Below are 12,421 nucleotides of genomic sequence, written 5' to 3' on the forward strand. Positions count from 1 at the left end.
AAAGTCCACTAAGGATACAAGATAATATTCAAATAAGCATGTGTTCTAATCAATTCAGAGGGTAATAAGTAGAAAGAACATTAAGACTTTGTATAGTAATCAAATACAGTAAAACTTTCACTACAAAAAATACAGTTTAGTATGCTGTGCTATTCTAAGATATATTCTGAAATATTATTTGTAAGCTATGAATTCATTCCTCTCAAAAGTCTTCTGAAATTTTAGAGAGAACTAACCCAAAGAGGAAATAATTCTTGGGGTATCCTGACCTATGCAATATGTCATTAAAACCAATGCAGATGGAAATATTAATGAGCCTTTGTGATTTTCAATGAATATTTCTAGATCTCAAACTGTCTGAAGTGTATAATATGCCTTTTTGGTGCGTACATCAAAGAGAAAATCTTAAAAGAGATTTAAGTATTTCTTCTATACATAAATTCTACAGCCAAAAACTGCAATATATTTAACCAGACTAAGAGAAATATTTTTCTGAAATATTGTAAGTATGTAATTTAAGTCAATAAGGAGAAGCACAATATTTACTATGATTATTACTGTTACCATGTTAATTTTTCCCCTAAAATTGTGTGCAGTTTGGTGGCACATAAAAGTGAAATACGAAAGTCATTGCTGAATGCTTGGGAGTCAGGTAAGTTGGTAGATGGCTCTTGCCCAAACCCTGCCACTAATCGTATCAGTGTCTTCAATTCTCATTTATAAAGTCTTTAGATTTAGCAATCTGTCCTCCCGGACTGCATTTCAAGAAAATGTTTATCAATAAAAGTGTGAATTTTCAAATTTATTAGCAATATTAAACATGAATGCATCATTATCTGCCATATTTTAGCAAGTGCATAAATGGGGCTTTGGCTCTTTATTTGCAGAAGCAACAGGATGAATTACTAAACCTCTTTAAGTACTGTCCAATTTTAATGTATACATTTATTTGCATGGTGTCCACTCACATGAGAACTGTGACTACCAACTAAATTGTGCTAATATAGACACCATCATACTTCATCTCCCGAAGCAAGATTTATGATTAGAAATGGGGAGAGACTATTTCTGGTCAGGTTCACATTATTAATAATAAATTCTGAGAATTATTTGAAAAAAAAACAGTAGGAATTGTATTGTTAAGCTTCCTTGGTTAGAAAATGCCCAATACCTAGCTTAATACATTACAAACTAAATATAATGATATCTACTATTACTTGTGTTTTTACTCCTCCAGATAGAAGACCAGAGAGTGGGGAAAGAGACAGAAGTAAAATCAAACACATTTAAATCCCTAGATCAGTGCCCTGCATTTGAGTAGGTAGTTTTTAAATGTTCACAGAAGGAGTGAATCAATAAACATGCTTTGCTTGACTTTTTTTCCTGAAGGGGAACTATTAAAATTATATTAGAAAATGTTATGAAACTGACTTTATTTCTAGAAATCATTTGTACAGTTCGCTTTATTGGGTCCTCCCACTGATCCTTTTGGATTGAGGCAGAGTACACATGCACATATATATATCTTAAATGCTTCAAATGGCATCACGGTGAATTTTAAGTTGTACTCAATCTTACCTTTTCAATAAGACAGTCTGTTCCCAACATTCAACATTTATTTAAGACTAAACTGAATTTCTCTTTCCTATGATCTACATCACATGCTTTCACGACCTAAAGGTTCCTAGTTCAATATTATCTTTTAGCTATCATGTAATCCTGTCCTCCAATAACTTCTTACCCTTTGAGTTTAAATTGATCAGATCTTTCTGATCTTGAAAAAGCATGTTGTCTCCCCTAAGTCTATTAAAATGTTTGAATGGTACGTGAGCACCTACTGATTTTCTTGACTGGCTCCCCCACACTTAGAAAGTAATCAAAGTCTTCTTTTTCACCAAGACGGGAGGTACTACTGCTGAAAATTGTTATTGGGCAAGTGGAAATCTGTTATATTATTATTTTTATATTATTCTCTTCACTTTCACATGCTCAAAGATTTTGATTTTTTTAAAAAGTAATGCTGAGGAGAAAATAGTTTTCCATGGTCAGGTTGGGCTTTGAACAGAGATACAAATAAAACTACAGCAGAAAGGGGCGGGGGACTGATGAATTTTTATGGTTTCATTTCTCTGTTACTAGCTCATATTTTTGCCTATTTCATTTCTTTAAACATATTAAATCTTTTAAAAATAAAAAAAGGAAGGGAGGTACTTTCTATGGGCACATGCTCGGGAATATACACAGTCCATACTGCAACTTATGAAGCATAAAAATTGAATAGTTGTTCTGATGCAGAAGAAAACACCTCCCTTCATGCTAACCTTGGGCAGGGTTTTAAATCCTCCCCAGATGTTCTAAATCATAATCAATGTCCTCCATATTCTCACAGCATATCTTCCCCTTTATCATGGAACTCAACACAGAATTCTTTATGTGTGTCTGTTTGCTCAGCCTGCGACTCTCTGCAGGCTAGGGCTGTGATTTAGTCCTTCCAAAAATGTTTGAATACAGAAGTGGGGAAATGGTGGGGCATTCGGGCAAAACCAAAAGGTAGCCTGAAAAGAGAAAAGCACAGTAGCAAGAAAAACTTCAGAACTATTATTCTTACAACTCAATATCACAGAAATAACAAACATCTTTTGAATGTTTATTCTACGCCAAGGCACACAAACTCAGACAGCAGACTGTCCCCCAAAAGTTTTCAGCCCATGAGGACATGAGATGAGGACATCAAGGTGCATGTTAGGGAGGATCATGGGTGAGGCAAGCCCAGAGGGCCAGGGAGCTCCGAGGAGTAACAATTAGACTCAGGTGGAGGATGATGGAGGGAGAGAAGGGCTGTAAGGACAGGGACTTCCAGGAAAAGAATAAGAGCTGAGGTTTGAAGGTTAAGTAGAAATTAGCTGGTCAACATCATAAAAAAAGAGTTTTTGTTATGTGGACTTTTTTTTTTTGCCATATAATGGAATTTCCCCAAATAGATCAAGTAAAAAACATCCAAGCAACTACTAGAAGTTAATTATAACTTGGATTCTTTCTATATTATCAGAAATGGGATCTTAAAAAATTCAACATATTTCTATTTCTCTATATATTGCTCTGCATGGGTCAGAAAGACAATGTTATTCGTTAAGACATGTATTTATTCATCATCCGTGTCTAACTCTTTGCAATCCCATGACTGTAGCCTACCAGGCTCCTCCGTCCATGGAATTTCCCAGGCAAGAGTACTGGAGTGGGTTGCCATCTCCTTCTACAGGGGATCTTTCTGACCCAGGGAACGAACCCAGGTCTCCTGCACTGCAGGCAGATGCTTTACCCTCTGAGCCACCAGGGAAGCCCAAGTTTGGGATTAAATCCTCAGAAAAGAAAGTGAACATGCTGTGGTGCATGCGTGTGGCACGTCTGCCCGTTAATAAAAAAACCTTCACAACCAAGGTACAAGGAAGCGTGGTGATGGCTAAGTCAAAGCTCAGAACGGTGTTCAAATTAATGGTGGATTCAAAACACTTGAAAAGACGAAAGTCAGGTGACCAAATGTGCTTTCTCCTTCCCTCTGTGTAGTGTGGTTATCTACTTAAAGTCAAAGTTCAGAATGGTGTTCAAACTAATGGCGAATTCAAAACACTCGAAAAGATAAAAGTCAGGTGAACAAATGTGCTTCTCCTTCCCTCTGTGTAGTGTGGTTATCTACTTATGCCTTCCCTGCTATGAATCAGATAAACACGCTGATTAATCTCCTCTTTACCTCAGTGCAGATGACTTTAGCCCAGATATATTTTTCTCTGATAGAATCTTTACAAGTTTGTCTTTTTTTTGCAACTGTTAATTTAGTATTGTCTTTCAGATGAAATGCCATCAGGTCTAAGTGCCATGAAAGAGATAGTAGGAGGAAGCTAATAAGGAAGGCTGTCAAATGACCTGTTTTATATCAATTTTCCTTGGTTTGTAAAATCTTTTAAATGGTTTCAAAAAAATCTGCATTTCGTAAAGTACTATAGGCTATGCTATCCATAATGCAAAATATCAGATTATGTTCAAATTACCAATTATCAGCAAATTTCAGAAAATTTAAGAAAAAAAAGTAAAAGCTTGGGAACACAGAAAAAGATTTTCAAAAAATTTCCTTAGTGTTGTGCTTATCTCAGTATACAGCTCTTATTTAGAATGATTTTATTTTAATGTTTGAGAGCGGATATTCTTTTTTTCCCCTTTGACCAGAAAATACAACTTCAAAATATAATACAATTAAAAAAAATATGTGATTTTTATCACTCTTTTCTGCCTCCAATTCTACCAATTCTCTATCAAATAGGAAAAACATGGAATTCTTAAAGCCTGAAATGATAAAAAGAAAGATTACTTAATGGCAGAATGTATTTTAACTGATAATCCTTTGCTTCTGGTTTATTGTTGTAATAAAACAAGATCATATAAAGCATTACTTTTTAATGCTGGAAAAATAGCAAAATAAATCAAGCAAATAATATCTGCACTTTATTATTTCTTGCCTTATAAACATTTAACTATATAAAAAATTAAAATGCTATTTTATATTCAACTGCTTCTAGTTTTTCAAGGAAACTACAAAACAGAAGAACCAAGATGTTTCCTTTGTTTTAACAATCAACTGCATTAAGGCTAAGCCTATGTGTGCATGCATGCTCAGTCACAAAGTCCTGCAGGGCTCTGCAACCCCATGGACTACAGGCCGCCTACACTCGCAAAAGTATTAGAATATTTAAGGAAATATTTGATAAATCAAGCAAAAAAGGACCATATTTGCTTTAACCATCAGACTATGTTATAAAATATCTGAGGAAGGGGCTCCAATTTGCTCATTTACTTGCCTCAGTGTTTGCTTTTATTTTTTTGGTATAAAGCTGATATATATACATATATATCAGCAAATTTTTATATACACATATATGTGTGTATATATATATTCTTTTGGTATAAAGCTAATACACACATATATATATATATATACACATATATACTGGAGATTTCTCTTCCTGCTGATTCCTACACTTCCTCCTTGGAATGATGAATTATAAGGATATTACATAATTAACTTAACAAATTAACGTGAAAAACACCATATCTTCTAGATAAAAAAGCTCTGTCTGGAACATCTAAACAAATACATTAGGTCAGTGCCACAGGTGGCAAGCTCACTCAATTCTTCTGCTGAAAAATAAGTCAAATCAGGTAGAAAAATCCATGTATTTTAATGAGAAGGTAGTGGCTGTCCTACCCTGAATGCCTTAAATAAGTTTGCTCCAGAGTGGCAGCTCACTCAGGGCACAGAGAAGTGAACTGGATCAGCATCCTTGCCCCTGGGTGATGGTCTCCAAGGACCGCATCGCTGGTACGGGGTTGAGCCTCTGATTAGTTGGGACACAAGATAGAATGCGAAGCAGTTATCCTACGTCCCCTCATTGTCAGGTCACAGTTTGGCAATGGCTGTGCTGCAGTTCTCTACCTAAGGCCACAGGTTCTGCCGGGTGACCGCTTCCCAGGGCTTCTTCTCCTGCCAGGTTCTGGCAACAAGCTGCCTCCCCTTACACCCTCAAGCCTAAGCCCAGTAACCAGACGTTAACCCCAGGGGGCGTCACCTTCCCTTGATTATCTACTTTAATCTGCCCCACAATTTTGTAAATAGGACTATTTTTAAACTCTTGATTATCCCTTTAAAATTTGTTAAAACTGTGGTAAGATTTACCACATAAAATTTCACAGTGTAAAATTTACCATCTTAACAATTTTTAAGTGTACAGTTCAGTAGTGTTAAACACATTCATATTATTGTGCCTATTCTCTAGAACTCTCTTTAGCTTGAGAAACTGAAACTCTGTATCCATCAGACAACTGCTCATTTCACCTTCCCCCAGCTCCTGGAAGGAAGTCCCTGATATCAAGGGCTTCCCTGATAGTTCCGTTGGTAAAGAATCCACCTGCAATGCAGGAGACCCCAGTTCGATTCCTGGGTCGGGAAGATCCGCTGGAGAAGGGATAGGCTACCCGCTCCAGTGTTCTCAGGCTTCCCTTGTGGCTCAGTTGGTAAAGAATCCACCTGTAATGTCAGAGACCTGGGTTCAATCCCTGGGTTGGGATGAACCCCTGGATGAAGGGAAAGGCTACCCAGGCCAGTACTCTGGCCTGGAGAATTCCATGGACTGTACAGTCCATGGGGTCGCAAAGAGTCAGACAGGACTGAGCAACTTTTACTTCACTGCTCCTGGAAACCACCCTTCTACTTTTCCTCTCTCTGATTTTGACTATTCTAAGTATGTGGAATCAAATAGTAATTTGCCTTGTTGTGACAGGCTTATTTCACTTAGCATAATGTACTCAAGGTTCATTCCTGTTACAGCATGCCTCAGAAATTCCTTCCTTTTTAAGGCCAAATAATATCCCATTATATCTAAATGGCATACTTTTTTCAACTGTTCACCTGCTGATGGGCCCTTGGATTGCTTCTACACTTTGACTGTTGTGAATAATGCTGCTATGAACATGGATATGCAATATATTTCTTTGAAATCTTGCTTTTAATTCTTCTGGATATATAATCAGTAGTGAAACTGCTAGATCATATGGTAAGTCTCTTTTTAATTTTTTGAGGAACCTCTATATTGTTTTCCAGAGAGGCTGCACCATTTTACATTCTCATAGTACTCTCAAGGATTCCAGTTTCTCCACATCCTTGCCGACATTGCTATTTTGTGTTTGTTTGACAGTATCCAACCTAGTGGGTATGGAGTGGCACCTCACTGCGGTTCTGTTTTGCATTTGCCTAATGATTAGTGACGGAGAAGGCAATGGCACCCCACTCCAGTACCCTTGCCTGGAAAATCCCATGGATGGAGGAGCCTGGTAGGCTGCAGTCCATGGGGTCGCTAAGAGTCGGACACGACTAAGCAACTTCACTTTCACTTTACACTTTCATGCATTGGAGAAGGAAATGGCAACCCACTCCAGCGTTCTTGCCTGGAGAATCCCAGGGACGGGGGAGCCTTGGTGGGCTGCCGTCTACGGGGTTGCACAGAGTCGGACACGACTGAAGCGACTTAGCAGCAGCAGCAGCAGCAATGATTAGTGATGTTTAGACTCTTTCCCTGTTCTTCTTGACCATTTGGATATCATTTTTCAGAGTCGTCATTATCCCTTTGAAAGGGCAATGTGCTGAGATACATACAGAACATTGATGGACACAACTGGGATTAGTATTCAGGTATAGTAAATAAGAAAAATGCTGAATAGCTTTTGCTTCATTTCCAAGTAGGACTGACCAAAATGTGATTACATCCAAGTAAGATTTTTATTGAGGATTTAGAATATTTGAGGGATAAACACTGTTATAAGCTTCATGGGGGAGGCCATGGAGTCTTTTTCAATCTATGCTTGTTAACCCTCAAAAAAAGAACTAAAACATTCTGTTCTGGATAATTTTCAGATTGACCTGGAAGCAAGAGTTTTAGCAGATGAGTTCTTAAGGATGCCTCCAGGTTTTTGGTTCTTTGCCCACTTTGATGTTGATCATTCAATAGTACATAGTAGAAGACTCAGTCCAGAAATACTTAATGATATGCAAGAGGTAACAACAGTACAATACCCATGCCAAATTCTCCCTTGATGAATAAATTCACATAAAGCAAACTCTATGCTGGCTGATTCAGGAAATGGAGGAGGAAGGAGGGTGAGGAGAAGACAGTGGGGGGAAGGGAGAGTAGTATCGGTGGTGACCTTCTTCAGTACACAAAATAAATTCACTTGGAGTGTCTGATCATGGAAAGACAATAATGAAAATAATAAAGCTGAAATGGATTTGCTTGGCACGTAGAAAGATATGAAGACTAAGGTTCACCAGGTGTGGGTATAAACATTACAAAATGAAATCATACACTTTCACTAAATTAAGTTCAAATTAAAAATAGTACTTCATGTATTTGGCAAAACAAAATGCTCTTCTTTGACATAAATGGGAAACAATAATTTAGATATACTATACTGAGATCAAATGGCTATAAATAGACTCATTATCAATATGTTAAAACATTTAAAATGAGTCCTAAACATCTAACTTAAATGGTTAGGTACTTAGCTTGAGTAATACCCACTTCAAGAAACTAAAGCATGCAGTATGTTTTGAATAATTGTTAATTTATGCTAAGGTAACAACTGTGTAATATAACTGAAACCTATGTTAATTGAAGATAAGGAAGTCTCTTCAGCTATTTCTATTACAAACAGCAGGCTGCAATTTTCACCCTTCTTCCTTGTGTAAAATATGACTTTAGCCACTTGTAAAAGCATTTGCTGTTAATTTCTGAAAATCAATAATTAGCACTTCTCAACACCACACAGTAAAAATAACACAAAGAGCGAAAAAAAGCATATCTCACATAAATGACATATATCTCACTTTGACTAAGTGCATTATTTATGCTTTTCTATGGACAATTGATGACTATGGACTAGCTAAGGACTGCAGTAATTAGAAGGAGAAAAGATAAAGCTAAATTAAAAGATTTATTCACCAATGAAAATTAAATGCATATCATTAATTTTCTTGATACTAATTTCTATATAGAAACTGTATTCATTGAATTATCTCAATGCATGCCTTATTGCTACGGATGAGAAGCACATTAACAGATACATTTGAACCCATACTCTTACTAGATTTAGGGATCATAATATTCTTGTTGTTCCCAAAATGATTCTTTAAATGTAAAAACACCCAATGTGTATTTCTACTCCAACAATTTAAAATGTATGGCTTTTCTTTCTATTTTAATTTGGCTTTTGAGTTTGTTAAGATTTTCAGCTCTGTAAAATTTCTAGTAATTATAGGGGGGAAATGAAAATGGTCTTAAGAAATATTTATCAGCCCTTTTGTTGATCATTTGTTATCATGCCTCAGAATAGTCGCCTAGGAGAAGAACTCTGAACATCCCTCATCTGAAGACAATTAGGCGTCACGGCACCAGTAAACAGACAATATTGTTCTACAACCCACTCAAGCGATCCAGGAGGGGGTGTTGTTAATATCCCTTGTTAGATCAAAGAGAGAAGTCAGAAATGAGGGAAGGAAAAGACTAGGAATAACAGATTCTCAGAAAGAATAGGCAATTATTATAGAGGCCATCAACATTGTCACGATAAATACCTTCATTTACATGATCAAGATGAAAAGTGGGTTCATTTTTTTTTTTTTCTTATAAATTTTATGAGTTCCTTTTCTAGGGAAGTCAGCATTGCAGCTGTTTTGGTTAAAGACACATTTGTCTTGCTGGTTCTTGACAGCCCTATCATGTCAGTTCTCTGCAGTAGCAAGGAATGTTTCAGCAAGAAAATAAAGTGAAAACTGAAGAGATCTATTCTACTTCCTATGGGCATATTTTCACCATAGCAGATCCAAAGGAATGCTTTGTTATCCCTGTCAGATTGAAGCAAGAAATAAATGAAGAATATGTAGTCTAAGACTAAGAAATACTGGTAAGAGAAAATTAGACTAAAAATACCACATTTTTATGACTACTGGTAATATAAAAATGTATTTAATGTTTTGCTATCCCCAAAATAAACAGATAAATGAGTATTATATGTATAAATAAATGCTGCATGGTCCATAAGTTCTAATAATTTGCCAGCAAAACAAGCCATTTATGGTAGACTTATGTGTGTATCTCTCTCACAGTCAAAGAGAAGTCATTTAAATCATTTTTCAGTTTGGCAGTGTTGACCACAGATATGATGATACAGAGAAATAAATTATTAAAACAGAAGTTCTTCCATGATATTTCATTTAATTATGTTTGGGGGTAGTAGTAATCAATGTCCAGGTAGTGCTTCACAGTTTACAAAGTATTTTCACATATCTTTTCACATACAATCCTCAAATACAGTCCTATGAGTTAGATATCATTTCAATTATATTTTAGGTGGTTACATAAAAGTATATTAAAGTGACTCCCTTATGTCACTCAAATAATGATGCTGGGGCTGTGATATAACCTGTTATATGATGTCCACCTTTCCATCATCTTTCTTTGACTGCTAGGGATCAAATAATCATACTCTGAGGCAGACAGGCTTGACTAATTATATTCCTGATTACAACAGGGATAATTTTAAGAAACAACTTTAGAATATTTTTCACTCATTATAAGAGTAAAGGACAAATGAGAAAAGAAAATGGCTGATAAAGATTTCTTAAAGTTACCTTAAAATTTTCTCTACAGTAACTGAAGTTTTACTGAGTTAAAAGTTTAATAAATTTGAAAGCATAAACCAAACAGAAAATCTTATAGTTTAAATTAGTAAAATGAAAGTGCCCATTAAAAAGCCTCTTACATTTTAAAGAATCATTTTGGGAGTAAGAAGAATGTCATCTGTAAAAATAAGTAAGGGACTTCCCTGGTCGGCTAGTGATTGAGACTCCATGCTTCCAGTGCGGGGTCACGGGTTCAATCCCCGGTCTGGCAACTAGGATCACACACGCTGCAGTGTCACAGCACACAAAACAAAACCAAACCCCAAGTAAATATTCTGTTATTTTAAGATTCCTAGAGAGTTTTTTTTCTCAAAACAAACTTGCTTGAGCCCTCTTCCTGGATGTTCTGAGATACCCTTGGGATGGAGGCAAAGAGGATGGGGAGGATGGAGCCAGAAGACAGTGGAGGACAGGGAAGCCTGGCGTGCCTCAGTCCATGGGGTCACAAGGAGTCGGACATGACTTAGCGACTGAACAGGAGCACAGTGCTTCTTAACGCTGTGATGCCTCCAACCAGTCCCCAGGGGACTTCCTTCCATTCTGGTTTACTAGGCTGGGCGGGGGCACTGCTGAGCGCAGAGTCTGAAGTTCTAACAAGCTCCCAGGTGATGCTGGTGCTGATACTGATCCTGTGGGTCTATGGACCACATTCGAGTAGTAAGGAGTTAGAAAACCATGGGACCAGACACAAACCAGAATAGCCTGTTTATCATGTAGGTCACAGGATTAAGTTTCTCGGCCATCATTTGGGGAGTAAAAACATAAAGCAAATCATATAATTTTATTAACATGAAAAAGTAAATATGAAAAACACTCATTATCATGCTTGAAAAATACTGCTTAAATAGTCAAATGAGCTCATCTACGAAAAAAAAGTGTCTAGAAGGTTATGATAAAAGCTCAGGCTTAAGACAATTTAAATGCTACCTAACATCCCACAGACCTAGTGTTTCCAGGTCATGAAGAGCGTGGCACCCAAACGGTTCTGTCATGTTTCTGCCCAGAGGCTGTCATGATAAAGTTTATTATCAATTACTGCTTTACAAGTATAAAATAAGTTAAGCTGTCATATTTTTCTCAGCCAGAGATCCTAAGCTGTCAAAGAATGTCAATTTTAAATCTGACAGAGAGAAGAAAATTATCTGTTATTCTGACCTCTAATTTCTTGACATTTTAATGCTATAATTGCTGTGGTTAGTGCTGCTTCATGATTTCACCTGTCAAGGAAGAATGAATCAATAACCTTAAGACATTTTTCGAATTTTAGCTCTAACTTCAAAGTTCTAGGTAGACTGTGAGATGTGTGTATACACACACGCTCACACACACACGCACACACACACACACACACACACACACATATATCTTTTCTATTCTCTTTTACAAAAGGGACATATGTAGATTTTTTTTTTGTAGATTTTTGTATATCAAATTTCTCCTTTAAATCAGCATTTGTTAAGGGATTAAAAATTAGCTTCTTTAGGCTAGTTGGAGCTTAGTATAAGATAACTACCACCTTCCTTTTGTTTTATCTTTGTGAAATAGAGTGATTTCACATTAAAAAATACTAAGATAAACTTTATCAAATAAAAGGAATGCACTGAACTCAATAAAAGGCTCAACGTTTTGAACACTACTTTTCCCAAAAGCCTCTGATCATTTAGGTATAAAGCAACTCTCTCAAATCACAGCAGCACAGAGCAGACCTCCTGGAACTCAACGTTGATGTTTTGATGGAAGGCAGTGTGCCTTGCAGAGAGCCTCCTCACTGCATAGGGGCAAAAATGACCACCAGATAAAGACTATACTATACTCTGTTCCACTTATCCACAGGTTTCTTTCTTGTGACAATAGATGCTAGATGCTTTTATGCTGGCAAATACATGTTTGGTATTATCCCTTCTTTATGGAGAAAGCAATGGAAGTGGAGGGACACTAAATGACTTGGCCACATTAGAAAGCTCACAGGATTCAGGCAGGTTCTCATCTTTGCAGTTTCTTAAATATTAAATACAGAACTTATTTTGTGGAAATATGTTAGTTGTGGAGTAAAGGAGGTGAGCACGGGAAATGTGGAGAGGGACAATTAACTCCTATTCCTTGCAAGGTCATTTCATCTGTCACATCTACAACATACTA

General features: G+C 36.7%; 1 protein-coding gene across 10 annotated transcripts in view; it reads right to left on the minus strand.

Moving 5' to 3' along the window:
- NBEA (neurobeachin) overlaps positions 1–12,421 on the minus strand; it is a 644,508-nt gene that overhangs the window by 25,867 nt on the left and 606,220 nt on the right. The window lies entirely within an intron of this gene.

This window comes from Cervus canadensis, chromosome 9, assembly GCF_019320065.1.
Source record: "Cervus canadensis isolate Bull #8, Minnesota chromosome 9, ASM1932006v1, whole genome shotgun sequence".
In the NCBI taxonomy this organism is placed as follows: Eukaryota; Metazoa; Chordata; class Mammalia; order Artiodactyla; family Cervidae; genus Cervus; species Cervus canadensis.